At 44.0% G+C, this 27,112-nt stretch overlaps 1 protein-coding gene across 1 annotated transcript in view; it reads right to left on the bottom strand.

Annotated features, from left to right (window-relative positions):
• BMPR1A (bone morphogenetic protein receptor type 1A) overlaps positions 1-27,112 on the bottom strand; it is a 115,949-nt gene that overhangs the window by 44,762 nt on the left and 44,075 nt on the right. The window contains exon 2 of the mRNA XM_058671409.1: positions 14,132-14,246. The gene's annotated coding sequence lies outside the window, so the exon portion shown is untranslated. The remainder of the gene's footprint in view (positions 1-14,131; positions 14,247-27,112) is intronic.

A 27,112-nucleotide genomic window follows, 5' to 3' on the forward strand; every position in this document is an offset into this window, starting at 1 on the left:
AATGAAAAGATCCAAGGAAAGGTCTTTATAAAATCTAAAACACTGCTTGCGGCAAACAATGGCTAGGCTTACACCTCTACAGACTCACAGACCAAGTTAAAAAATTACAGAAATAATCACAGACAAAAAGAAAATACACCCCTTTCATGCCAGCGGTCTGAGAAGGGAACGTTAACATACTAGCTAAACCCAGCTGCAATCTTTCACTAAGGAGACAAAAGCACAGGTCCAGAGGTCATATTTACATGTAAATTCTGAGCCTCCAGACTGTGTCAGAATCAGATCTTTCAACATTTTTTTTTCCTTAACAATCCATGCTTCATAAGCATGAGCCACAAACTACAGGAACTGAAAACCTTGTAAACCTGCAGGTCTGAAACACAGCATGGCCAAATTCAGAAGTCCCAAGGTCCAGGGGCCTGGACACCCCCAGAAGAGTTCTAGGCATTGCAAACACTGAAATATTCTTTCACACGACTGCAAGATATTTCCACAATGGGTACCTGCCATCCTTACACTCAGTCTCTGATACCTGTGCTTTCCCACTCTCCAACACATGGGCGTGAGGTCACTTCCACACTGCAGTATTGCAAGAAATGCTGTCATGAGCATTTATGTCTGTTTGGGGGATTTTTTCTAAATGCAGCAATAATCTGTCAGATTCTGGGTCTAACATTAGCATTAACAGCTATTTTGATAACCTTCCTTTTTATTGTACCACGTATACTTCCACATGTGGACACTGCTAAAAGCACAATTTTAAAATGCTCTTGAAGGACACAAGAATAAACTTTAACAAGTAGAATTATCCACTGCAGGGAACATCAACCGTCCCTAAGTTAATTACACATGTAATGAGACTCTTGATCACATTATGGAAGTTTCCTTTTACTTTAGTTAGCTAGCAGTTCTCTTCATGAAAGGAACTGAGTTCACTGAGTTTTTTGCTCAATTCAGAACCACTGCATCCTTCCCCCTTCATGCATTAGTGGGCAACTCAATAACAACTCACACTAAGAGCTTTCCCAGTAAACCTTCCACGGTGGTTTTAACTGATGTCCACAAATTGTCCTGGACTGCTCTCTTTTAGACACAGTGATACTTCTTCAGAGAGTCAGGGTGTTAGGTCACCATTTCTCAATGGGTCTTAGACTTCACCCCAAGTTGGCAGAGCCAGGTTTCAAATAGACCCAGGCTGACCAGCTGAGCCATACAGGCATGAAAAGAGAAAACTATGAACTACAAAGACACAAGAAACAAAGTCAGTCCCCACCTGCTGGAAAGAGAAAGAAAATAATGGAAAATAAAGACAGGTGGCCTTCAAGCACAAAAGGCCAGCAGACCACAACACTTGCTCACTGGACCAACCCTCACCCAATCTATACTTGTCTTTAGCAGGAGCCTCCCAAACTGAAGCTGCAACATCACAGCTTCTCTTTCCTGCCCCCACAAATCTTGCCCAAAAGATTGTCCTTGGAACCAAGACTGTATACAGCAGCTTTAATGAAGAAAAAAAAGTCAGGCCCCACTCTCTATCTCCCTTCCCGTGGATTAGTACTGATTATGCTGCTTCTTAGTCAACCTCTTACTGAAACCAGCTCACTCAACTGAAGGAGTGGTGCAGCTGACCCAAAGAAACCCACATCCTGAGCCTCCTCAGGTCATTCACTCCTCTAGAAGCAACATCTTCATATTCAGTTTTGTCTTCAAGGTTTTTCCAGGAATCCCAGACCCTGAGCAAAAACTAACTACCACCTGCATGTAGCCCCAAGCTAACTCTGGAGTCTACTTTGCCATCAACAAATCCCCAAAAGAACACAATACTGGGTCTGCTGCATGGTTTAATCGACTAAACTTCCATTTGAAGTGCTAGTATCCCATATGGGCTCCAGTTCATGCCTTGGTTACACCACAGGATGGTTCAAGTCCTTGGACCCAGGCACCCAGATGGAGAACCAGATGAAGCTCTTGGCTCTGCTATGGTACTGAAGCCATTTGGGGAGTGAACAGGCAAATGGAAGACCTCTGTCTCTCCTGTCTCCTTCTCTGTAGTTTTGCCTCTTTCAAATAACACACACACACACACATCCATGAATCCAAAGGAGGACTACAAGCACTGCAAACTAACCATAGCCCAGCACAGGGGCTGAACATATAGCTTTTAGCCCTAACTTCAGTCTGCAAAATGCCTTATCCTTAGCCCCACAAGAAAACTAGGAATTAAGAGACAGCTGCCAACTCCTAGCCCTAGGCTTTGCAACAAGTACCTATTGTCACCCATCACTCTGTCCTCAGTAATTGATTTGTTGCATGTCAGGCAAAATGACTCAGGTTAAGGACTTCCTTGCCAGCTGACCTTATAAACGTTTCCTTCTCCGAAATGCTGTAGCCAAAATAACGGCTTCCACACATGCGATGCAGTGGGCCCTTGCTCACATAATCAGTGGAACCTAAATTCTGTTTGAATGGGCTGAGTAACTTCCTTCGAACACAGTAGTGAACACTCGACAGTATGACCTCTGGGGCTAAGGTCTTAGAAGGTATCACAGCTTCTGCATTCTTGACCACTTGCTCTGGAGATCAGAGGCAGCCTGCCAACACCCATGAGGACAGGGACTCGGAAGTACTTCCCATTTCAGCGTTCAGATGACTGCAAATGCTGCCACTTTCTGGCCACAGCAGCATGACATGCCCAGAAGTGTAAGCAATCCAGCTCCTCTGCTCCCTAATTCTTGTACATCAGTAAGTGTTTCAAGTCATTAAGTGGCAGGATAAACCGTGATATCACTACTAATTCACATTCTAAGATTCCTGAGGCAATTTCAATGTGATTACTGTATAATAATTTGGCCAGTCTTTGTCCCTGGTTCCGGGAAGGGACTCTCAATCTTTGGAACACCCTGGCATAGAGGAGTCTACTTGATTCCTCAGTGCCATGGATCATTCTTGAGCTTGCCCTAACAAGCTGACTCAGGGTGAAGACTGGTTACCAGAAAGACCCCACCTGATTACAGGGCTGGGCCCTGAGCCAGACAAACCTTTTGGCAGGACAGAGGAGTGAAGACTGGGTTCTGTCATCTGACCCTTTCTCCTGCCACACCACCAACTAAAGACCCTGTCTGCCCCACTCAGGTAAGCTTCCTGGTTGAGACTGTCAGATACTTGTACAGTCTCCAGGAGTCTCTTCCATTTCACCTGTACCCTTCATGAGAAACTGCACGGGAGGCACATGCCACCTCAAATGTCTTCCTTTGGTAATTTCACCTGGGCTTATTCACAGATACTGAGAGCCTCACAGACAGGAATGACTCTGAAGGGGTGATCTTCAGTTTACACATGGAAAGGAAAGCTGTGTTCAGGAAGTACACAGCTATAGGCACAAACTGGCATTTCTTCTGGATAGGAAGCAGCTTTCTTCAGGAAGATGAGATAGAGGTTTGACACCTGGCCAAGACAGGAAATGACCACAGGGGCTGTAACTGCACTACTCCTCCTTCAAGCTACCTTTAAATGGTCAGCGACACACCTTCCCGTCGGCAGAGGCCAAGCCCTTACCCCTCAGCTGCCCTCACCCCTTAGCTCAGCTCTCTTATTTGCCGTTTTAGTCCTTTGTAAATCTATCCACCGTCAGTGTATTTCATATACTAAAACTACTGAACCTGAAGATTTAATTCTTCCATGCACTGTTAAGTCTGGCACTGTCTTGAGTTTGGAATTCAAACTTCAGGGAATTCTCAAGCTTGAGGGTGCTCAAGGGATCCCTAGATTTGTGGATAGTTTTTGGTAGCAAGGTAGCATGGGGACAAGCAGGCTGTTGTGGGAGCAAGGGTGAGAGACCTATGGCGAGGCTGTCTGTGGGCCCCATGCTGCTCTATCAGAACTGCATGACAGATCAACTTTAAGTACATGGTTAGGTTTGTTTCTATTAAGTTTTACGTAAGCAAAGCTAGCCTATAATTTTTCTTCTATTCCCCATGTCTGATTTTGTTATCTAGGTTATAGAGTTCTACACAATCAACGTAGGTGCTTTCCTTATTTTGCTGTTCTCTGGAGCAGTCTACAATCTGGACACATTACCTCCGGAAGAGCTGGGGAAAAAAAAAAAAAAAACCTGACAAAACCATGTGTCCAGGGCCTGTTGTGAGAGTATGGGAGGTGGAGACTCTTTCAATAACAAATTCAACTTCTTTCACATTTAGAGGAATATCAGGTTTTCTATTCCATTTGAGTCAATTTTATTAGGTTTTAATTTTCTAGAGAATTCCTGTGTCATTTGAATTGTTAAATGTATTGGTATAAAGTTACTCCAGGTATTTGTTCTTATTTTATAAAGAGAAAGAAGTAGAAAGAGAGAAGCTTTCCATTGCTGATTCACTCCCCAAATGGCCACAATGTCTGGAGCTGAGCTGATCTGAAGCCAGGAGCTCCTTCCCAGTCTCCCATGTGGGTGCAAGGACTTGAGCTATCCTCTGCTGCTTTCCCAGGCCATAAGCAGCGAGCTAGATGGGAAGTAGAGCAGTTGGAACATGAACTGAAACCCATATAGTGTTTAATCACTATATTCTAAAAAATACGAGATTTGAAGTTATGTCACTTTTTTGCATTCTCATTTTTTAGGTTAGTTGGTTTATATGAAAGAGAGAAGGAAACAGAGAGAAAGGCTGACATTCCACCTGCTGCTTTATCCTTCAACTGTCCACAACAGCCAGGTCTGGGCCAGGATTTCATCCAGGTCTCCCATAGAGCCAGCAGAGACTCAAGTGCTTGGGCTATCATCTGCTGTCTTCCCAAGACCGTTAGCATGAAGTTGGATCAGAATTAGACGAGGCAGAACTTAAACCACCACTTCAATAGAGTTTAAAGCCGTACTTACCTGTAATATCTGCTCTTCTTTCTTTTCCAATTAATCTTTCAAATAGTTGATTCTACTAGCTATTAAAAAACCTGAATCTCTTAGCAACTTTAATTCTTTCAAAGTATTCTTAAAAATGCAATCAATCCCAAATTCAAATTCTACCACTTATTTGCAACAAGCTTGTATACGTTTCTCCCTGAGCCTCAGTTTTCTCACCCACACAGTGAGAATAATAAAAGCAATAAGACTGTCATGAAGATTAAATGAGATAATATTTTAGGCTGGTGCAGTGTTGGATAGGGCTAATCCTTCACCCGCGGAGCCAACATTCCACATGGACACCAGTTCGTGTCCCAGTTGTTCTATATCTGATCCATCTCCCTCCTTACAGACTGGGAAAACAGCAATGGCTCAGGTCCTTGGGCCCCTGTAGCCAAATGAGAGACTGGAAGAAGCTCCTGGCTCCCGCCATCAGATTGACTCAGCTCTGGCCATTGCAGCCATTAGTGGAATGAAGCAGTATATGAAGATCTCTCTGTCTCACCTTATCTATAAAATCTGCCTTTCAAATAAAACAATAAACCTTAAATACGCGTGTGTGTGTGTGTGTGTGTGTGTGTGTATTTGAAAAGCAGAGTGACAAAGGCAGGGAGAGAGATCTTGAATTTGTTGCTTCATTCCACAAATGGTTGCAATAGCTGGGGCTGGACCTGGGTCAGGCCAAACCAAAAGAGACAGAACCCCCATCTTGTTCTCCCACAAGGCTGGCAAGGGCTCAGCCACTTGAGCCATCACTCGTTGCCTCCACAGGCACATTAGCAGGAAGCTTTATTAGAAGCAAAGCACCTGGAACGCAAAGCAGCACTCCAATCTGGAATTCCGGTGTTGCAAGTTGTGGTTTAACTTGCTGTGCAACAAAACACTGGCTAGGGACAACATATTGGGTGGTACAACTGTAAAGGCTTACACGTACTACTATGTTATTCACTGACCAAGCCTGACAAGCAGGTATGAGACCGGCTAAGGTGTAGAGGTGACTGGTCACTGTGCTAACCAAGCACAGCAGCTTAACCCAAAGCTGGCAGAAATGAGACAAATTCTAGGTGATGGGATCAGGCAAGGTTTTAAAAAGATCCTAACATGTGCAACAGCAGATTTCAATGTCCTAGGATATCAGGAAAGCACTCCCAGGCTGGGCAATCAGCAGCAAGAACTCAAAGATAGAAGAACATGATAAAGAACAGAGACAAAGAACAAACCAGCACAACATATTTGCCTTATCTTACCAGTTTTGATTTTCCCAAAGAACAAAGGTGTAAAAACAGTAAGAGGTGATGAATATCCTCAAACACTAAAGTCTCATGAACTAAAAGTGGTGGACAACGAGAAACTGGTGACGGTTTCAAGATCACTCTCAAAGCATTACAGAAGATCAAAGGCAGATGGGCAGAGCAGAGACTAACATCTAATACTTCACAGAAGATGTAACCAACCTGACAGGCAGGCAATGAGAATGAAAGGCATTGCAGAGCTCACAGAATTGAGCAACATCTAGGCCTCAGAGAAAGCAGAGACACAGATGTCACGAGTGGTGCCCAAATTAAAGTCCTACGCTGCTGGAGATGGAACCCAGGAGAAAGAAGGGTGAAAGGCTGTTTTTGAAAATACATAAGCAGGGTCTGGCACAGTAGCTGAGGGGCTAAATCCTTGCCTTACATGTGCCGGGATCCCATATGGGCACCAGTTCAACGTTCTGGCTACTGCAGTTCCCATCCAGCTCCCTGTTTGTGACCTGGGAAAGCAGTAGAGGACGGCCCAACGCCTTGGGACCCTGCACCTGCATGGGAGATGTGGAGGCGGTTCCTGGTCCTGGCTTTGGATTGGCTCAACTCCAGCCATTGCAGCCACTTGGGTAGTAAAGCAGCAGACAGAAGATCTTTCTGTCTTTCCCTCTCTCAGAGAATCTGCCTTTCCAATAGAAAAATTAAAACATCATTAAAAAAAGAAAGAAAATATACAAGCAACACACTAGAATAAGTGTGTCCCTACTGTTCCAAATCTTTAGAAACAACTGACAGAATATACATGGAACAGGGTTGGAAAATGAGAATGAGTACCAAAGGAAGAAAAAAAGCAGAATGCTAAAAGCAAAAATTGAAATATTCAATAGACCTAGGCAAGTTAAACTACAAAACCAAATGTTGGCTATCGAAAAGACCAACAAACTTACATATCTATAAAAGATTACACAAACAGAAAGAGAAAATAAGGTTAAGTATGAAGAGATCTCGATTCTATCATTTTGCTAATGAGCACCCTGAGAGGCAGCAGTGAAGCCCCAGGTTGGGTCCGTGACACTCACACAAGAGATCCTAGCATTGCCCTGGCCTAGTCCTAGCTGTTACAGGCGTTGAGGGAGTAAACCAGCAGCTGGGAGATCAGATTCTGTCTGCCTTTCAAATAAATAAAAATAAGAAACAATGAGACCCTACCTAATTTGGTATAACAAAAGATGAGTAAGGAGAGAAAAGAATGTAGGAAGTAGAATGCAAACAGAGGTTAAACTGGAATTTCTAGCTGAGGCACCTTAATGGGAAACTATCTTACACAAAGATAAAAGTGTACAACAGACCAAGAGGTTTATTAGAATAAAGTTAGGAATGGAAATGCTACTGGAGAGCATGAAAACACCAGAAATCTCAAGCATGTGTTTGTTACTCTGCTTAGCACATGTAGTTACAAACTATAAAACTATATCTGCACTCTAAACCTGCCCAAACTAGAGAGGGTTCAAATGAGTAAACCAAAAGCAAAGCCACCAAGTTTGAGGAAAAAAAAAACAAAAACTTAAAATTTAAGTTCCAAAGAGTCAGTGTGTATAGAAGGGTTGCATAAGCCTTCCTTCACTATCCCCTTGAAGAGACCATGGGCAGGGCCTGTCAATATTTCTGGGACCCTGATGGGTTCTAGGTTTCCCTACATGGGCAGGAGGCTCAGTGGGCAAGGAACTCCAAAGAGAAATCAACAGGGAAGTCGTGACACAGCTTTTCTCCAAGTCTCAGGTTTCACTGCCCTGCTGCACAGCAGCCTCGTAAAGTCTCAGCCGACCCAGAGATGATCCTGCAAAGAATCCGACATATGTGAGTGCTGGACACCTGGGGCTCCTCCCTAGGCCTCCAAGTCCAAGCCTGTTGAAACAGCAGCTTGTTGGATAAACCAGGTTAGCTTCTGTTATCAGTCCACAGGAAATGACTTTGCCTTCCAAAGCAGAACACAACACCAAACAACAGATGCATAAAGCCACATGTAAGTGCTCACAAAACCCAGGTCCCCTGAGAGGGTATAAAGAAACACAGCTCACTTGAAGGGGGCTCTTTAACTAGCAGGAAGCTCAAAACCAGGGCCACCACAGCAGAGGCCCCAGACGACATGAAGGCTGCCAGCTTCCATGAGACCCAGAAGAGTGGGTGAATCCTCAAGCAAGTCCCCGCAGCACAGCAACAGCACCTGCCTCAATGTTCTGTAGAACTATCTAAAAAATGGCTGACAGGAAGACAAATCCCTGCAGAGCAGCCAACCATGAAACATCATGGAGGCACCCATCATGAACCCTTGGGCCACGAGGTGGGGCGTGGACATCATGGCGGTACCCACCATGACCCTCTGAGTCACAAGGTGGGGCATGGCAGCTAACAGTTGTACAATATCAACAGTGCCTCTGAACTAGATTCAGGGAGCTCCAGAGGACACAGCACACCATGTGAGGCAGCCCCTTCAGGGTAGCTTCCTGGTAACCAGACACAAAAAGCAATGCTGGCACCTGGTAACAGACGCAAGTCAAAACTGGACAGCTGCATGGCCTGTGCAGACAGCTTGGGGAAATGAGGAGGTGAAGTAAAAGCAAACAGACCCCTGGGCAGTGAAGAGTGAGCACGTGGCTGGTTAGGGGGTGGAAGAGGCAAAACAGGAATTAAGGAAAGGGTCCTAGAGAAAAGGTATTTAATGGTCTTTGTTAATGCTCACCACAACATCTAACTAACAAGACACACCTAACTGCATTCTGACTAAAGACAGGCTCACTCGGCCGTTGCTGTTGGCCAACTTAAGCCCTTGGCCACCTCTGTGCTATTGACAGGCCTGCGAAAGGGGCAGCCACAGACACGAAGGAGGCTTGTGAAGCAGGCTGACCAAGTCACTGCCACATACTTCAGGTGTGGTCTGCCTCCCCTGACCAGCGCACACCCTACTGTCAGCAGCACAGTCTGAGGGCTTACAGAACATCGATGGGGAACACAAACAGCCCAGCCTCAGCACCAATGCAGAGTGGGGACTAGAGCTGACCAATGACCTTCTGGTTTAAGGTAACAAGAGAGGCACCACAAGAAGGGGTCAGTGATAGCGGACTTGAGGAGCCAATAGCTAATCTGAGTGAACAGGGATTGACTACAGCAGACACCACCTGCTTTTCCGCAGTACTGTTCTGTGGACAGCAACAGGCACAGACCGAGAGCATCTGACATCAAGACTGAACCAGAGAATGGCTGGGGTTTGCTTTGCAAGGTTTCTCCAGACCTGGAGATGACTGTTCATTAGCACTGGGAACAACTGCAGAAATGCCAGTATTAAAGCTCCAGTGCACATAAGGTAGAAGAAGTCAGGAGTCAACCTCCAACTTCCAGTCTTGGATAGGACAGCACCCAGCTATATCCTGGGAGCCCCAGGGCACAGAAGCCCAGTTGTCCTCATAGTTAGGTAAATTAACACATTTTATGTAACATACTACTTGGCTCTTTCCTCACTTTTCCCATTATCCCATTTCTGCTTTTTGGCTGATATCCCAAATAAACCATGCAGTAGTAAGTCATTTTCTCAGGTTCCATTTTCAGGAAGCAGTAAAAGCAAGACTCCAACTGAAGTACTCCAAGGGCAGCTGCACCTAATGGGACACCCAGACAAGCTCGTGCCTTCGGACTGGCCCAGCTCCAGCCACTGAGGCCATCTGGGAGGTGAACCAGTAGATGGAATATTTCTCATTCTTTTATGTAAATGTGCCTTTTAAATAAAAAATAAATCTTAAAAAAATTTTTAAAAAAGTATATGGCTCCACTTCCTGGACTGTCCAAGAGAATACGTCGCCTCTTTAGAAGCAGGAAATGTGACACTGTATATAATGGAATATTCAGTATAACTTAGAAGCACAGCACAAAAAAGAGCACAATGTTTGTAGCAAAACTGAATTATCTCAATTCAATGCCTAAACCACCACCCGCAATATATATTTTTATCAGGATACATTCATTCATTCAAATACAACAAACAGTAAAGTGGTTTTCAACAGCAGCAGCAAAGCAAATGGGAGAGGAGGATCAAAAATGAAGGGGGAGGGCCAGGGCACAACAGGTTAAGGGTTAAGCACTGCCTGGGACAGCCTGTGCTCAGCATACCTGGGGTTTGAGTACTGGCTCCACTTTGGGCTTCAGCTTCCTTCCTGTTAATGCCCATCCTGGGAGGCAGCAGGTGTTGGGTAGCTTGGGTCCCTGTAACCCACATGTGAATTCTAGGCTTAGGATTTTGGCCTACACAGTGGATATAAGCTCTGTCTGTCTCTGTATCTCAAGTAAATATTTTAATAATGAAGAATGAAGCAGAGAAAATAAACCAAGAGTTTATATTAAATACTCAATACAAAGTGCTTAGAAAGCCCAGCGCAGTAGCCTAGCAACTAAAGTCCTCACCTTGCACACCCGGTATCCCATATGGGTGCCAGATTGTGTCCCAGTGGCCCCGCTTTCCATCCAGCTCTGGCCATTGCAGCCACTTGGGGGAGTGAACCAGCGGTCGGAAGATCTTTCTTTCTGTCTCTCCTCCTCTTTATATATCTAACTTTCCAATAAAAATAAAAAAACCTTTAATTAAAAAAGAAAGTGCTTAGATAAAGATAATATTCATTTTCCTCCCTGAACACGGAATATGAGTAACTCAGGTTTTTGAACCACAATCCAAAACAGAGAAAAATAAAGGGCAAAGCACTGAAGACTATCTTAAATGGTAAACTATGATTATCATTAATTGGAGGCTATAAAAATAAATACAATGATACCAAAATTCTCAAAAACTAATTCACATGCCACTTCAAATTATTCTGAATACTATCAGGAGGAAATGTTTTATACGTTGAGAAACACTACTCTAAATGTAAAAGTGATAACACAGGAGGATCTTCAAAAAATAAACAAACACACAAACCTCCACATGTATATGTAGCTACTACAACAATTAACTTGAGGGTTCAACTGGATTCACATCAGAAAATAACTTGGTACTAGTTCAATCACAAAACCCCACTTCTCCTAACACACATGCATAGTGTCTTCCAGCTTTACACAATACATAATTAGAAAATAGGTGGCTACTTCTTCAATACATAATGTTAGAATTTTTCTAAAGAAATAATTATTTTCATTTGAAAGGCAGAGTTATAGACACAGAAAAAGAAACACAGTATGACAGAGAGAAAGATTTTCCATTTGCTGGTTCCCAACCCCCAAATGGCCACCAATGGCCAGCAGTAGGGTGACTGGAAGCCAGGAGCCATGGGTTTCATTTCTTTTTGCTTTTCTTTCTTTTTTATTTTTTTTTTTAAGACTGATTTTTAAAATTTTACTGGAAAGCCATGTATACAGAGAGAAGAAGAGACAGAGATGAAGATCTTCCATCCGCTTATTCATTCCCCATGTGGCTGTAACGACCGGACCTGTGTTGATCCAAAGCCAGAAGCCAGGAGCCTCTTCCAGGTCTCCCACAAAGATGCAGGGTCCCAAGGTTTGGAACTATCCTTGACTGCTTTCCCAGGCCGCAAGCAGGGAGTTGGATGGAAAGCTAGACCACCAGGATTAGAACCAACACCCATATGGGATCCCCGCATGTGCAAGATGAGGACTTTAGCTGCTAGGCTACCACGCTGGGCCCCAGGGGCTTCTGAGTACAGAAGCCATCCTCCACTGCTGCCTTCCCAGGCACATTACAAGGAGCTGGATCAGAAGTGGAGCAGCTGGGACTCAAATTGGCACCTGTTTGGGATGCCTGCAGTGCGGGGTAAAGCCTTAGCCTACAATGCCACAGTGCCGGCTCTTTTGTTAGGATATTTTTGAAGACTGAGTACTCCTAATGGACATTATTCTATCCATTTTTGCTAATACGAAATCTCCAAATTCTGCCTTTTAGACTTTCCACAGAATATTTTACACCAAAATTAACTTACTTCTAGTTCCATTTCTCCGAAAACCTTTGCAGCTTCTTGCTACTTATCTTACCATTCCAACTATAAACCAACAGAGAAGAGCCTTGAGTCTGCTGAGTCCTTTGTGTCTTGCTGACATGCATTGACAGGATCTCCCAAACTAGCATCATATAAAAACCAAAGTATCTTGTTTGGAAACTTAAAGATAGAAACTTAATCTTGGAACCAAAAGATCAGAACATGTTTTTGGGATGCACTGACATTTGAGATGACTTTAAAACTTGAGAGTAAAAAGGTGGGGAAGGAACACACCAGGAGAAAATAGTAAGGAACCCAGAGGGGAGAACTATCAAGTGATAAAGTTCTAGAATCAGAAGAGCATTGATCACAGGAACCAAGAATCTCAAGAAAGGAAAAAAAGACAACTCTTACAACAAGCTAAAAATAAGAAACCGCAAAGAATCAGAAAGCATGGCACTTATCGGCAGAGCAAATCCAGCAGCTTGGTAGGGATGCAAGAAGGGCAAGCAAATGCTAAGGAAACAAGAATGGGGCAAAATACCTTCAATAAGTGCACAGAAAATGCTTATTATGAAAAAGCTACATAGGGACTTCAACACTTTTTGCACTAATATGAATTTTTTTTAAAGATTTATCAATTTTTATTGGAAAGGCAGATATACAGAGAGGAGGACAGACAGAGGAAGATGTTCCATCCACTGATTCACTCCCCAAGTGGCTGCAGCAACAGCTGAGCTGATCCGAAGCCAGGAGCCAGGAGCTTCTTCTGGGTCTCCCACGCAGGTGCAGGGTCCCAAGGCTTTGAGCCATCCTCGACTGCCCTCCGAAGCCACAAGCAGAGAGCTGCATGGGAAGCAGAGCGGCCAGGACACGAACCAGTGCCCATATGGGATCCTGGCACACGCAAGGTGAGGACTTTAGCCACCAGGCTACACCATGCCCATGAATTTACTTTTTTAAATTGTACTTTTACATGAACTTTTGGAAGCTGGCTCATATTATCCACATTAACTCCAGCTCCCCACTCTGCTGATCCTGTGCGGCAGTGGTGTCAGCTAAAGTACTTGGGGTCCTGCCATCTACATGGGAGACCAGAATTGTGCTTCAGCTTCCAGCTCTAGCCAGACCCCAATCCTGGTGCTGTATATAACACGTGTGGAGTAGACCAGCAGATGGAGTGCTCTTGCTCTATCTCTGACATAAAGATAAAATAAACTCCTGAAACAGAAAATATGTGAAACCTTCTGAAATAACATAAACAACTCAATTTACAGCTTATTTTCTATACTACGACTTAAGCAGCATCAATTTAGGCAGGCCGATAGTGAGGAGAGAGGCTGAAGATTGCCCAGTTCATAACGCACAGCCCCAAAATGCCAGCTTTTGCTCTAAATCCCACTGGCGGTGGCCGGTGGCAGAGGTGGATTTAAGATTCTCTTTTTAACACCTGACTCAGGTTAGAAGTTCCCAATGTGGTGGCAGGCTTGGCACACACTCTCTCATGCAAGCGGGTGGTGGTCAAACCCAGCTACTCCTAAAACTGTCTTATTTTAATATTTGAATTGCACTGCCCCAGTCACACCTTTTAGCCTATTAAAGGATGACAAGGAATTCTGCTAATTGCAACTGATTCTGTTTCCTGTGCTTCCGACACTCCAGTTTAAGTGTGTAGCTTTCCCTTTGCCTTTAAACGAATCTTGCTTTCCTATTTACCTCTATCTACGCCTCGTCTATGAATTCTTTCACATGTGGAAACAAGAACTTGGACCACGTCTAGCCGAGGGTATCTCCAGCAATAATTAACAGGAAACAAGTATTTTTCACCCTGAAACAGGTTCCACATTTACAAGAGGAAGAAAACAAATTATTTACTAACTTGTTAGAAGGGTGATTCAGAAGCTAACAAACTATAGTATTGAAACTAAAGAAGCTCAAATAAAGGTATGATGATGACAGGTAAAGACTATTAACTACTAAGAAATGGGAATCTGCTTTCTTATACCTGATGTGCTTACCTCAGATATGTACCCAGATAAAAATGTACTTCCAATTTTCTCCAAACAGCTTTGACCTATGCTTCCATCTCATGAATTCCAAGACAGTATTGAGTGGATGCATATTTTCATAAATCTGGTTAGGAAAAAAAAAAGAATTCATTAAGACTGAACTTTTACTTAGAGTAACACAAGTAGAAGAAACACTAGGCATATCTCAAATATAAAACTATACATTTGAAAAGAAAAAAATGAAAACATCCACAGTGTTTTTAGAAACCTATTACTTTACAAATTTCCCAACATCTGTCAAAAAAACAACATGAAAATTTAAGCTTGTGAGAAAAAAGTACTCACATATAAAAATTTCCAGGTTAGCTTAAACTTTAGAGAAACAAAAATAATACTCCAGGGCCCGCCGCAGTGGCCTAGCAGCTGAAGTCCTTGCCTTGAGCTCACCAGGATCCCATATGGGCACCGGTTCTAATCCTGGCAACTCCATTTCCCATTCAGCTCCCTGCTTGTGGCCAGGGAAAGTAGTCGAAGATGGCCGAAAACCTTGGGACCCCGCACCTACGAGGGAGACCCTGAAGAAGCTTCTGGCTCTTGGCTTCTGATCTGCACTGCACCGACCATTGCGGTAACTTAGGGAGTGAATCAGCGGATGGAAGATCTTCTTCGATGTGTCTCCTCCTCTCTGTACATCTGACTTTTCAAAATAAATAAATAAATAAATCTTTTTAAAAATCATACTCTAGGGCCTGGCAGCGTGGCCTAGTGGCTAAAGTCCTCGCCTTGAACGCCCCGGGATCCCATATGGGCGCCGGTTCCAGTCCTGGCAGCTCCACTTCCCATCCAGCTCCCTGCTTGTGGCCTGGGAAAACAGTCAAGGATGGCCCAAAGCTTTGGGGCCCTGCACCTGCGTGGGAGACCTGGAGGAGGTTCCAGGTTCCCGGCATCGGATTAGCGCGCACCGGCCCGTTGTGGCTCACTTGGGGGGTGAAACATCGGATGGAAGATCTTCCTCTCTGTCTCTCCTCCTCTCTGTATATCCAGTTTTCCAATAACAATAAAATCTTTAAAAAAAAAATCATACTCCAAAACAAAAACAGGAACAGCGGGAAGCAACACTTACACCCCAAATTCAGCACTATTCAGATTCCCAGTTAGGCAGAATTGCACTTGTGTTCATAACCAGTTCTAACCAGCCTGGAATGTGCAGCTCAGTGAGGGTACGGAGCATGCTGGTGGCTCTAGGTGCATGGGTCAAGTCAACTGCTGGGAGACCTGAAAGCAGCTCCTGGCTTCAGATGGGCTCACCTCCAGCCATTGAGGCCATCTGAGGGAGTTAACCAGCACACGCAAGATCTTTCTGTCTCTTCTCTTGCCATGACTCTGAATGGCATTTCCAAAAAACAAACAAATTTTAAATAAAAATATATGACCTGATTCTAATGATAGGGACTACAGGGTATTTTTAATTTATACTTTAAAGATAGAAAGACAAATATCAGGCCCAGCACGGTGGCCTAGCAGCTAAAGTCCTTTCCTTGCACATGTCAAAATCCAATAAGGGCGCCGGTTCTAATCCCAGCAGCTCCACTTCCCATCCAGCTCCCTGCTTGTGGCCTGGGAAAGCAGTCGAGAACGGCCCAAAGTCTTGGGACCCTGCACCTGTGTGGGAGACCTGAAGGAAGTTCCTGGCTCCTGGCTTCAGATCAGTGCAGCACCAGCCATTGCAGGGTGTGTACGAACAGGGAGCTAGACAGGACCTGAAGCACGCACTCCAAATGGGATGCAGGAATCCCACACAGAGGAATTCTTTTCAAAACATGATTAACTACAAAATAAAACTGAAGTCAAGAAGGAACGCTCATCCTAGAACAGATAAAAAAAAAAGATCCTTCGGATAGAAATCTCTAATGTCAGCCAACCGTACCATCTGCTGTTTCGTTGCCAGTGAGCAACTAGATCACCAAGCATCTAGTGTAACTCTGGCATATTAAGTTTGTCAGGGAGGTTCTAGAGGTGGTTTTTCTGGTCAAAGAGGATATGGCCAGTGTTTTTCTTAACATAAAACTGTGTTAGGGCCCGGTGGCGTGGCCTAGCGGCTAAAGTCCTCACCTTGAACGCCCCGGGATCCCATATGGGCACCGGTTCTAATCCCGGCAGCTCCACTTCCCATCCTGCTCCCTGCTTGTGGCCTGGGAAAGCAGTCGAGGACGGCCCAAAGCCTTGGGACCCTGCACCCATGTGGGAGACCTGGAGGAGGTTCCAGGTTCCCGGCTTCGGATCAGCGCAGCACCAGCCGTTGCGGCTCACTTGGGGAGTGAAATATCGGACGGAAGCTCTTCCTCTCTGTCTCTCCTCCTCTCTGTATATCTGACTTTGTAATAAAAATAAATAAATCTTTAACAAAAAAAAAAAAAAAACTCTGTTGGAAGGTGGCAGCTCAAACACCCCCATAGGGAGGGGACTAAAAGCACAACCCAACAGAGTAAGAATGGAGGTTGGGGTAAAACACAGTGGGGCAGGGCCAGCCTGCACCAGCATCCCATATAGACACGTGCCAGATCAAGTCCCAGCTGCTCCATTTCTCATTGATTTCAACTCTCTGAATGTGGCTTGAGAAAGCAATAGAAAACACCCTTGGCTTCCAGCTTGAGCTCAGCTCAGCACAGTTCAGCTCCAACTGCTGAAGCCATCTGGGGAGTGAACCAGTGGATGGAGGGAATATCTCTCTTTCTTTCTCTATATAGGGGGAGAAAGAAAAGAATTGCCTTTCAAGTAAAATATATCTTAAAAAAAAAAAAGACAGTGAGGCTGTTAAACATGAATGAAGGACTGCTGGAGCATGCCAATTCAGATCTTCTTGCTACATGAAATCTTGCTAGTATCTTAAAGCAACCCAATGATACAGCATACACACACCACTGTATCTGTACAATGGTAATTTAAATCTCAACTTATTTATTTTTTAAAGATTTATTTATTTTTATTGCAAAATCAAATATACAGAGATGAGGAGAGAAAGAGAGGAGGATCATCTGTCCGATGATTCTCTCCCCAAATTACCGCAATGGCCAGAGCTGTGCCGATCCGAAGCCAGGAGCCAGTAACTTTCTCCAGGTCTCCCACGAGGGTGCAGATCCCAAAGCATTGGACTGTCTTCGACTGCTTTCCCAGGCCACAAGCAGGAAGCTGAATGGGAAGTGGAGCTGCCGGGATTAGAACCGGCACCCACATGGGATTCTGGCGAGCTCAAGGTGAGGACTTCAGCTGCTAGGCCACTGCGGCAGGCCCTAAATCTCAATTTAGATCTCAGCCCAGATCCCTCTTCTGAACTAGACACATATTTCCACACTAGTAAACAACTCTAAAAGTTATTTCTGTGCCATTTCAAGAGAATAGGACTAGTATGAAAGACATCACCTTGCAGCACAGAAGCTGTTTATGTCCTCGGCATTCACTTTTTCAGCTAGAGGCACACCATCTATCCAGTTACCAAGCCAGAAGTCTTGGAATCACAAGCCCTCCTCCTTCTACTATATCTATTACATTAAGTTGCTCCTAAATGCTGCCCAGGCCAACTGGTTTATCCTTAAAATCCGTCTTCTTCATGCTTAAACACATTGTCTATTTCAGGCTCTCATCTTTCATGTTGCTAACCTCCATTCTTACCTCTATTCTCTGTGCTTACTGAAAAGATGATCAGTATCACCACCCATTAGGGAAAGGAAAACTAAAAATGTAATATACGACTACACAGCCAGCAGAATGGTCCTCATCAATGCGGCAGACACTGGCAAGCACCAGTGAGAACAGAGAAACTAGAACCTCACCCACCACTGCAGCAACACAACGTGATGTAGTCACTGCGCAGAACAGGTTGTCAAATTCCTCAAGTTAAACGTAAACAGAAACTCACAATAAGAACCAACATTTTCTCTCTAGGAACCTACCCAAGAGAAATAAAAATTATCCCACAAACATTATCTAGAAATGTTCATAGCAGCATTATCCATAACAATCATGACCTGGACACAATCCAGATGTCTGCCACCTGCTGAGTGAATAAACAAAATACGGGCAAGCCACAGAAGGGAATACTATCAGGCAATAAAAAGAAAGGAAACGTGGATACACACTGCAACATGGACCAACCTCAAAAAGGCATTACATGAAATAACTCAGATGCAAAAGACTATATATGAAATGATTCTATGTACATGAAATACTCTCACAGAAGGCAAATTTAGAGGTAGAAAGTACAGCAGTGATTGCCTAAAAAAGAGAGAAACAGGCTATTATGAGAGGTAACAGAAACAAGTTACTGGCCAGCACAATGGTTCAACGGGCTAATCCTCCACCTGTAAGAACCAGCATCCCATAGGGGTGTCAGTTCATGTCCCAGTTGCTCTACTTCCCATCCACATCTCTGCTTATGACTGGGGAAGGCAGCAGAGGATGGCCCAAAGCCTTGGGATTCTGCACCGGCATGGGAGATCAAGAAAAATCTCCTGGTCCTAGTTTCAGGTCAGGTCAACTCCAGATACTACGGCCATTTAGGGAGTGAACTGGTGGGTAGAAGACTTTTCTACTTTTCTCTCACTGTAAATCTGCCAAATCTGCCTTTCCAATAAACATTTACCTCTCTTTTTTTTTTAAAGATTTATTATTTTTAATGGAAAGGCGGATATATATTGAGGAGGAGAGACAGAGAGGAAGATCTTCCATTCGATGATTCACTCCCCAAGTGAGCCGCAACGGCCGGTGCTGCGCTGATCTGAAGCCAGGAACCGGGAACCTCCTCCAGGTCTCCCTCGCGGGTGCAGGGTCCCAAAGCTTTGGGCCGTCCTCGACTGCTTTCCCAGGCCACAGGCTGCTAGGCCACACTGCCGGGCCCAAATCCTTTTTTCTTAAAAAAGAGAGGTAGGGCCCGGCGGCGTGGCCTAGCGGCTAAAGTCCTCGCCTTGAACGCCCCGGGATCCCATATGGGCGCCGGTTCTAATCCTGGCAGCTCCACTTCCCAACCTGCTCCCTGCTTGTGGCCTGGGAAAGCAGTCGAGGACGGCCCAAAGCTTTGGGACCCTGCACCCACGTGGGAGACCTGGAAGAGGTTCCAGGCTCCCGGCATCGGATCGGTGCAGCTCTGGCTGTTGCAGCCACTTGGGGAGTAAATCATCGGACGGAAGATCTTTCTCTCTCTCCTCCTCCTCTGTGTATATCTGACTTTGTAATAAAAATAAATCTTAAAAAAAAATATTCTGTGGCAAACACTGTGGTGTAGTGGGTTAAGCCATTGCCTGCAATGCCAGCAACCCATATGGGCTCTGGTTCAACTCCTGAATGCTCCACTCCCAACCCAGCTCCCTGCTAACATGCCTGGGAAAGCAGCAGCAGATGGTCCAAGTGCTTAGGTCACTGCGATCACAGGACCCAAGAGGAACCTCTTGGTCCTGGCTTCATCTCGGCCCAGCCCTGGCTGTTGTCATCATCTGTGGAGTGGATTTAAATTAAAAAAAATCTCAACACACACCCACTTAAAGATATTTACTTCCACTGCTATATGAGAGGAAAAACACAGGAAGTTACCCGTCATCAAAACACTGAACATTATGTAGTCAAAAATAAAGTATCTCATCTATTCACACAGACATGACTGTAAGTTTAAAAAAAGGGGGGGGGGGAAGAAAAAGAAGCATATCTCCATTACTTATATGAGAAAACTTATTTAAAAACATGTACAGGTTTGGTGTAGTAGCCTAGCAGCTGGGGTCCTCACCTTGCACGCGCCGGGAACCATATGGGCACCGGTTCTGGTCCTGGCAGCCCTGTTTCCCATCCAGCTCCCTGCTTGTAGCCTGAGAAGGTAGTCAAGGACGGCCCAAGGCCTTGGAACCCTGTGCCTGTGTAGGCGACCCAGAGGGGGCTCCTGGCTCCTGGCTTCAGACTGGTATAGCTCTGGCCATTGCGGCTGCCCTGGGAATGAGTCAGCAGATGGAGGCTCTTCCTCTCTCTCTCTCTCCTCTTTTCTCTGTATACCTGGTTTTGCAATAAAAATAAATAAATCTTAAAAAAATATATATGTGCAGGAGTCTATGTTCACAACATGTGTTATCATGTATGAAACAGGTTAGAAGCTTGAAAGACTACAAATGCAACTGTTTTGGAGTAGGCAAAGAGGTGGAAACATCCTAGATGTCCAACAAGAACACATGCATAAACAAAATGTGGCTTATCCACATAGTGGAGTATTACTTAATCGTAACAATGAATAAAACCCTACAAAGAAGTGACTCATGCTACAACATTGACGAACCCTGAAAACATGCTAAGCCATAGAAGCCAGACAGAAAGAGCCTGATTCCATTTCCATGAAGCATCACAGTAGGCAGGTCCACAGACACAGAAAGCAGAACAGTGGTTCAGGACTAAAAGCTGGCAGTAAGAATACGGGATGAAACTGTGCAGGGAAGGGGGAAAAAAAGGTAAACTGGACTTCAACTGAATTTAAAACCTTTGCTATACAAAGACCCTGTTAAGAAAGGGGGGGGAAAAGATACACTTAGACAATATACTTGCAAACCATGTATATATAAAGGATTCACCTACAACACACAAATCTCAAAATTCAACAGCAGATAAAAGCTGCAACTAGAAAGTGGGCAAAGAGGCACCTTCTTGAAGAGGACTGTGCAAGGCAGCCAGGTCCCTGGGAAGATACACTGTTAGCCTCACCAGTCACCAGGGCATTGTCACTATACACCCACAAGCACCACTGACTCGGTCATGGCAGCAATGTAAAGGAAGCATTTCCCATACACTGTTGGCTAAACATGCAAAGGTTCAGTAGTTTTTACTTAAACAGACATTTTTCAAAAGAACAGGTTCAAATGGCTAACAGACATGAAAAGATGCTCAGGCTCCCTAACCATCAGAGATACAAAAGAAAACCACGTTGAGGTACCACCTAACTCCAGTCACATTGGCCTACATTCGACTAACAACACCTGCTGGAGTGGATGTGGGGAGAAAGGCACCCTCCTTCACTGCTGGTGGGAGTGCAGGCTAGTACAACCACTATGGAATTCAGTATGGGGAATGCTTAGAGAATTCCAAATAAACCTGCCATATGAACTGCTATACTGCTCCTAGGAATATATCCAAAGAAAATGAAATCTGCTTAAGAGAAGGGGATCTGTAACCCTAGTTTACAGCAGCACAGGCTACCGTAGCAAAGACGTGGACACAACCCAGATGCCCGTCAAAAGAGGAGTGGTTTAAAGAAAATGTGGTACATCTACTCCATCGAATACTACTTAGCCAGTAGAAAGAATGAAATGATCCAATTTGCAACCAAATGGAACCAACTAGAGACCATTATGCTCAGTGAAATAAGTCAACCCCAAAAGGACAAATACCATACATTCTCTCTGATATAAGGCAACCATCATGCAGATTATAAGCTCAATAACCCTTCAATACTGTTTGTGCTGCAACCCATAGGTTCTGATGCTGTTTATTCTCACTTCTTCAAAACAGTCTTTCTCTTATTGAAATCTTCACTGACTCATGGATCACACAGCAGCATCATCTTCTCCAACCTTTTGCGTTTTCTTTTTCATCGACATACTGGTTATTCAGTGCTATGTTACTTAACTCCATGGTGCTGTAAATCTTTTGTCTTATCCTTATTCCTGTTGCTGATTTTATCTGATAGCTTGTCATTTAAGGGAATGTGTAGAACTGCTTAACAGAGACTACATGTCCAGTTGTTAGGATAGGACATAGCATGCATCTCTACTTTGCACTCATCGGACTCTGCTCCGCAACTATCCATCCTCACCTGCCCAGGCTGTATTCCCTCCTTCAAAATCAAAGATGGACTCCCAGTGAAACTATTGGACATGTCTAGACAATGGGATGCTGCACCGTCTGACATTGTACCAACAATGTCAGGGCACACTTAACTAACAGACTGATGGAATTATGACTCCTTGTGAAGCACTATACCATTGTTATAATATGGTGAAAATCAGCTGGGGGTGGGAATTTGGGGAGGGAGGACCTAGATCCTATGGAATTGCACCATAGAATTAAAAAAATAAAAAAAATAAAATACAATAAAAAATAACCATACTTACACACATTGCCAAGTACATTTGTGCCATTCAGAGATTTGTTGGGGCTCTTGAGTGAATCAGGTCTAAACTCCAGTTTTAGCAAAGAGTTCTGCTACCGAGTTCAGCTGGAACCTCTCACTGATACCTGCTCACTGGCTATCTCAACCTCCAGCATCCAAGTGAGGTCTATCTCCCGGCTTGTGTTCAGCAAGGTTCCTGCTTGGCCAGCTTACACAGAATTCCTCTGAAGCTTCTCTGGGTCATTTCTTCGCCACTCATGCCACTCTGCTCCTTGACTACTCATACTCAGCTGCCCAGGCTGTATTCATTCATGTGGAGCACAATCTCTCCTCAGCCCAAGGCCCTACCCAGTGGCCCCTGTCCCTATTAACACAGATCTGGGGGAAAAAAAGGGCTTTCTTTCTAGGCTTTAACAAGTGCCTGTCAGGCTTTAACAAGTGCCACTCAATTTTTTTTTTTTCCTTAGACTAGTACTTCCTTATCTCAAACAAGTGAAAATTTACATCCACAGAAAAATCCTGAAGACAAATATTCAGTGTAGTGTAGCTTTATTTTCAATGGCAAAAACTAGAAGAAAACCATTATCCTTCAGTAGGTGAAAAATCAAGCAGACTATGGGATATCCATACCAAGGAATCTTACTCTGCAACAAAAAGGAACTATTGATTTCCAGTAAGGTAGATGCATCTCAAGGGACCAGGCTGAGTGAAAGAAAGCCAATTTCAACAGACCACCATTATCATTCCATCTGTTAAACAATACACAAATGCCAAAATCACAGACAATGAAACACAGGGAGACTGCACGACTGGCTTAACAAATTAAACTGCCACCTGTAAAGCCACAGCCTCAGACAGGCACAGGTTCGAGTCCCAACTCCGCCTTCCAATCTAACTACCGCTTATACACCTAGGAAAGGAATGGAGGATGGTTAAAGCCCTTACATGCAGGCCCAGTCCCGGCTCTGCTGCCATTTAAGGAGAAAAGCAGCAGATGAATCACTCTCTCAGTAAAATAAATCTTAAGAAAGAAGGGGGGAAGGGAGGGAGGGAGGGAGGGAAGGAAGGAAGCTACACCAATGTGGGAGACCTGGAAGAAGTCACTGCAACCATTTGGGGAGCAAAACAGTGTTAGGAAGACCTACCTCAGTAACTCTGCCTGTTAGGATAACACTGTACAGTAAAATCTCTACTCTCAAGAACTGCCAAAAAAAAAATTCTTTTATTTTTTAAGATTTATTTGTTTGTATTGGAAAGGCAGATATATAGAGAGGAGGAGAGACAAAGAGGAAGATCTTCTGTCCACTGATTCACTCCCCAAGTGACTGCAACGGCCAGTGCTGCGCTGATCTGAAGCCGGGAACCGGGAACTTCCTCCAGGTCTCCCACACAGGTGCAGGTCCCAAGGCTTTGAGCCATCCTCGACTGCCTTCCCAGGCCACAAGCAGGAAGCTGGATGGGAAGTGGAGCTGCCAGGATTAGAACCGGCACCCATATGGAAATCCTGGCGCGTTCAAGACAAGGACTTCAGCTGCTAGGCCACTGCGCCAGACCCCAGAAAAAATTCTTAATCACTATATGTTCACCAATTCTACAACCTACATTGTTGTATCTTCTCAATACAAAAATAATTTGAAAATTATTATTTCAGACACCAGAGTTCTGCTAGTATACTGAAATCATCACACTGCCACTCACTCTAGTTCTGATTGATCCCAGAAGAGCACTGTTATTTACTTAAGTATTTCCTTGTTTATTTGTTTTAGCCTGGATCTCTTTCTATTCTCCCCTTTGCTAACAATTGTCTAGCACACAGTTTGGGAGTAACACCTCTTCTCACTAGTCTTCACCGACATCAGCAATAAGGACAGTTATCTTAAAGCAGCTCTGGGTCGGAGCTATAACAGTAAAAATGCTGCAAACCAGGGCCTGAGACAGGTTATAAGAACCAAACACAAGTTTTATTATGATCAAGTCATGTTATTCTATGATATGAAACATGACATCAAGAAGAAAGGAAATATGGCACACCTGAATGAGTCAACCCAGGAAAAAACTAAGATGGGTGTAGCTAAAAACCAAACATACTTCAAATGCCTGCTTGATACATTTAACTAGGTATACCAAACTCAAAACATAAGGAAAACAAAATTTATTATCTTGCTTTTCCATGGTCTTACAAACCCATTTCTTATGAATTTCTTATTTGACTTAGTCCACAGCCGTTGAAACTATTTTGACACTGTCCAGTCAAGCTGACTGTAAACATACAACTCTAGCTTTAGTAGCTCTAGTATATAACCTAGGGAACCTCTGTGCCCAGCTTCCAGGAGGCAGGCAAACAATACTTAGAGCAGCAACACTAGAGGAAACCCAAGTGCACCACAGGCATGAATTGGTCAATTCCAATCCATCCACAGGATGCAACCATTACATAATAGTGGAAATGAAGGAGGCTTAGGCAATAATGCCAGAATGAATGAATTCTCAGCATTATGTCAAATGAAAATCAAGTCCAGAAGAATATAGACTTACAACATACTGTCATTCATATGAAGCTCAAAAGTAGGACAAAACAAACAGAGGTGTATTAAAGGGAAAACATAACTGGTGGAACTTAAGGAAAAGTCAAAGAAAAACAGCAAACTGAGGATGGTGGTCACATGTGGGGAGTGACTGTCCTCAGACACAGAGGGTTCTAAGATGCCCTGGTACTTCCTAGACAGCAGGTTGGAACACACTTATCATTAGCTGTTATTGTATTTAAATACTTTCCACTATATATATCCTTTTACATACAATTTTAGATTAAAACTCACTACTCTAAACCCAAGCCAACATAGTAAATTTCAATATTTTTAAAAAACATTTATTTAGGGCCTGGCATGGTAGACTAGCAGCTAAAACCCTCACCTTGCACATCCAGAATCCCATATGTGCACCAGTTCTAATCCCAGCAGCTCCACTTCCCAGCCAGCTCCCTGCTTGTGGCCTGGGAAGGCAGACGAGGATGGCTCAAAGACTTGGGACCCTGCACCTGTGTGGGAAACCCAGAAGAAGCTCTTGGCTCCTGGCTTCAAATCAGCACAGTATCAGCCACAACGGTAGCTTGGGGAGTGAATCAGTGGACAAAAGATCTTCCTCTGTCTCTTCTCCACTCTGTGTATCTAACTTTACAGTAAAAATAAATCAATCTTTTTTTTAAAAAAAATTTATTTTTATTATAAAGTAAGATTTTACAGAGAGAAGACAAAGATCTTCTGTCTGTTGGTTCACTCCCCAAGCGGAGGCAATAGCCAGAGCTGAGCCAATCGAAGCCAGAAGCCAGGAGCCTCCTCCTGGTCTCCCATGTGAGTGCAGAGTTCCAAGGCTTTGAGTCATCCTCCACTGACTTCCTAGGACACAAGCAGGGAGCTGGACAGGAAGCAGAGCAGCTGGGACATGAACTAGTGCCCATATGGGACCCCAGCGCATGCAAGGTGAGGATGTAGCCACTAGGCCGTCGTGCCGGGCCCTAATTCTAATATTTTAAACTCTGAGTAACAGTTAGTTATACAGATGTCTATTATACTGATTTCTATATTTTCAAGATAACTAGAAAAATAAGAATAAAATATTACAAAAGTGTATTTTAAAATTTAAGGACACTGTATTACAAACAGCAAAATAATCAAAACAAACACCAAGCTTTTATAAAACAAAGAGAAAAACCAGAATGAAAAAAAAAAAAAAAAAAACTACTTCATTTCCTCATGTAGTACAATAGAAAACACACAATGCCAGCTATATAATATTTATCTCAACACATTTTAACTTTAATCTGGGGACATGTGTGTAGAACAGTGGCTAAGGTGCTTCTTGGTACACCTGCAGCTTGTATTTGAGCACCTGGCTGCAGTCCCAGCCACTCTGTTTTTGATCCAGCTTCCTGCTAATGTGCAGGAAGACAGCAGACGATGGCTCAAATGCTTGGATCCCTGTCTCCTTGCGTGGGGAACTCAGACTGAATCCCAGCAATCTCCTGGTTCTGTTCACCCTGGCTCAGACTTAGCTGTGTAGGCATTTAGTGAGAAAACCAGCAGATAAATGATCTCTTTCCATTTGTGTTTGTGTATGTTTGTCTTTCAAATAAAATGAAATGAAATGTAACCAGCAAATTCTGAGGTATCATACATATACACAATGTTAAAGAAAAAAAAAAAAACTAGGTGAAATTTAACAAAGACAGGAGTGGGGTGGAGGGCATACAAGGCGGAGGGGTGCTAGCTTGTTCTAAAAGGAAAAAGTCAGATCTTTTTCCTCTCAGATCAAAAACCAACCAAAACATCCGCAAAGAACTCCTTCGGAGGGAAAATAGAGGAAATTTAAATAGGGCACTATGTTATTACTGTATTAGCACTCAATCTCTGAGGTATGATTAAGTAGCTCTTCAGGAAAGCATTCTGGTTCTTGGGATACACCTGCTAAAATATTCCAGATTCAAGCGTCAAGATGCTTGCGGCTTACTTTCATTCAGGTAACTGAAGAAAAAAGTACATGTACTTTTATAAACAGAGAGACAGGGAGAAATCAGGTACTCAACGTGGAAGGTCTTAGCAAAAACGTGGGTAAACACAGTGAAAGGCACATAGGTGTTCACCACCCATTCAACGTCCCTAACAAATTGCAAGTTTTTAAATTAAAATTTTGGGGGCCCGGCAGTGTGGCCTAGTGGCTAAAGTCCTCTCCTTGAATGCCCCAGGATCCCATATGGGCACCGGTTCTAATCCCGGCAGCTCCACTTCCCATCCAGCTCCCTGCTTGTGGCCTGGGAAAGCAGTCGAGGACGGCCCAATGCATTGCGACCCTGCACCTGT

This window comes from Ochotona princeps, chromosome 13 (assembly GCF_030435755.1).
Source record: "Ochotona princeps isolate mOchPri1 chromosome 13, mOchPri1.hap1, whole genome shotgun sequence".
In the NCBI taxonomy this organism is placed as follows: Eukaryota; Metazoa; Chordata; class Mammalia; order Lagomorpha; family Ochotonidae; genus Ochotona; species Ochotona princeps.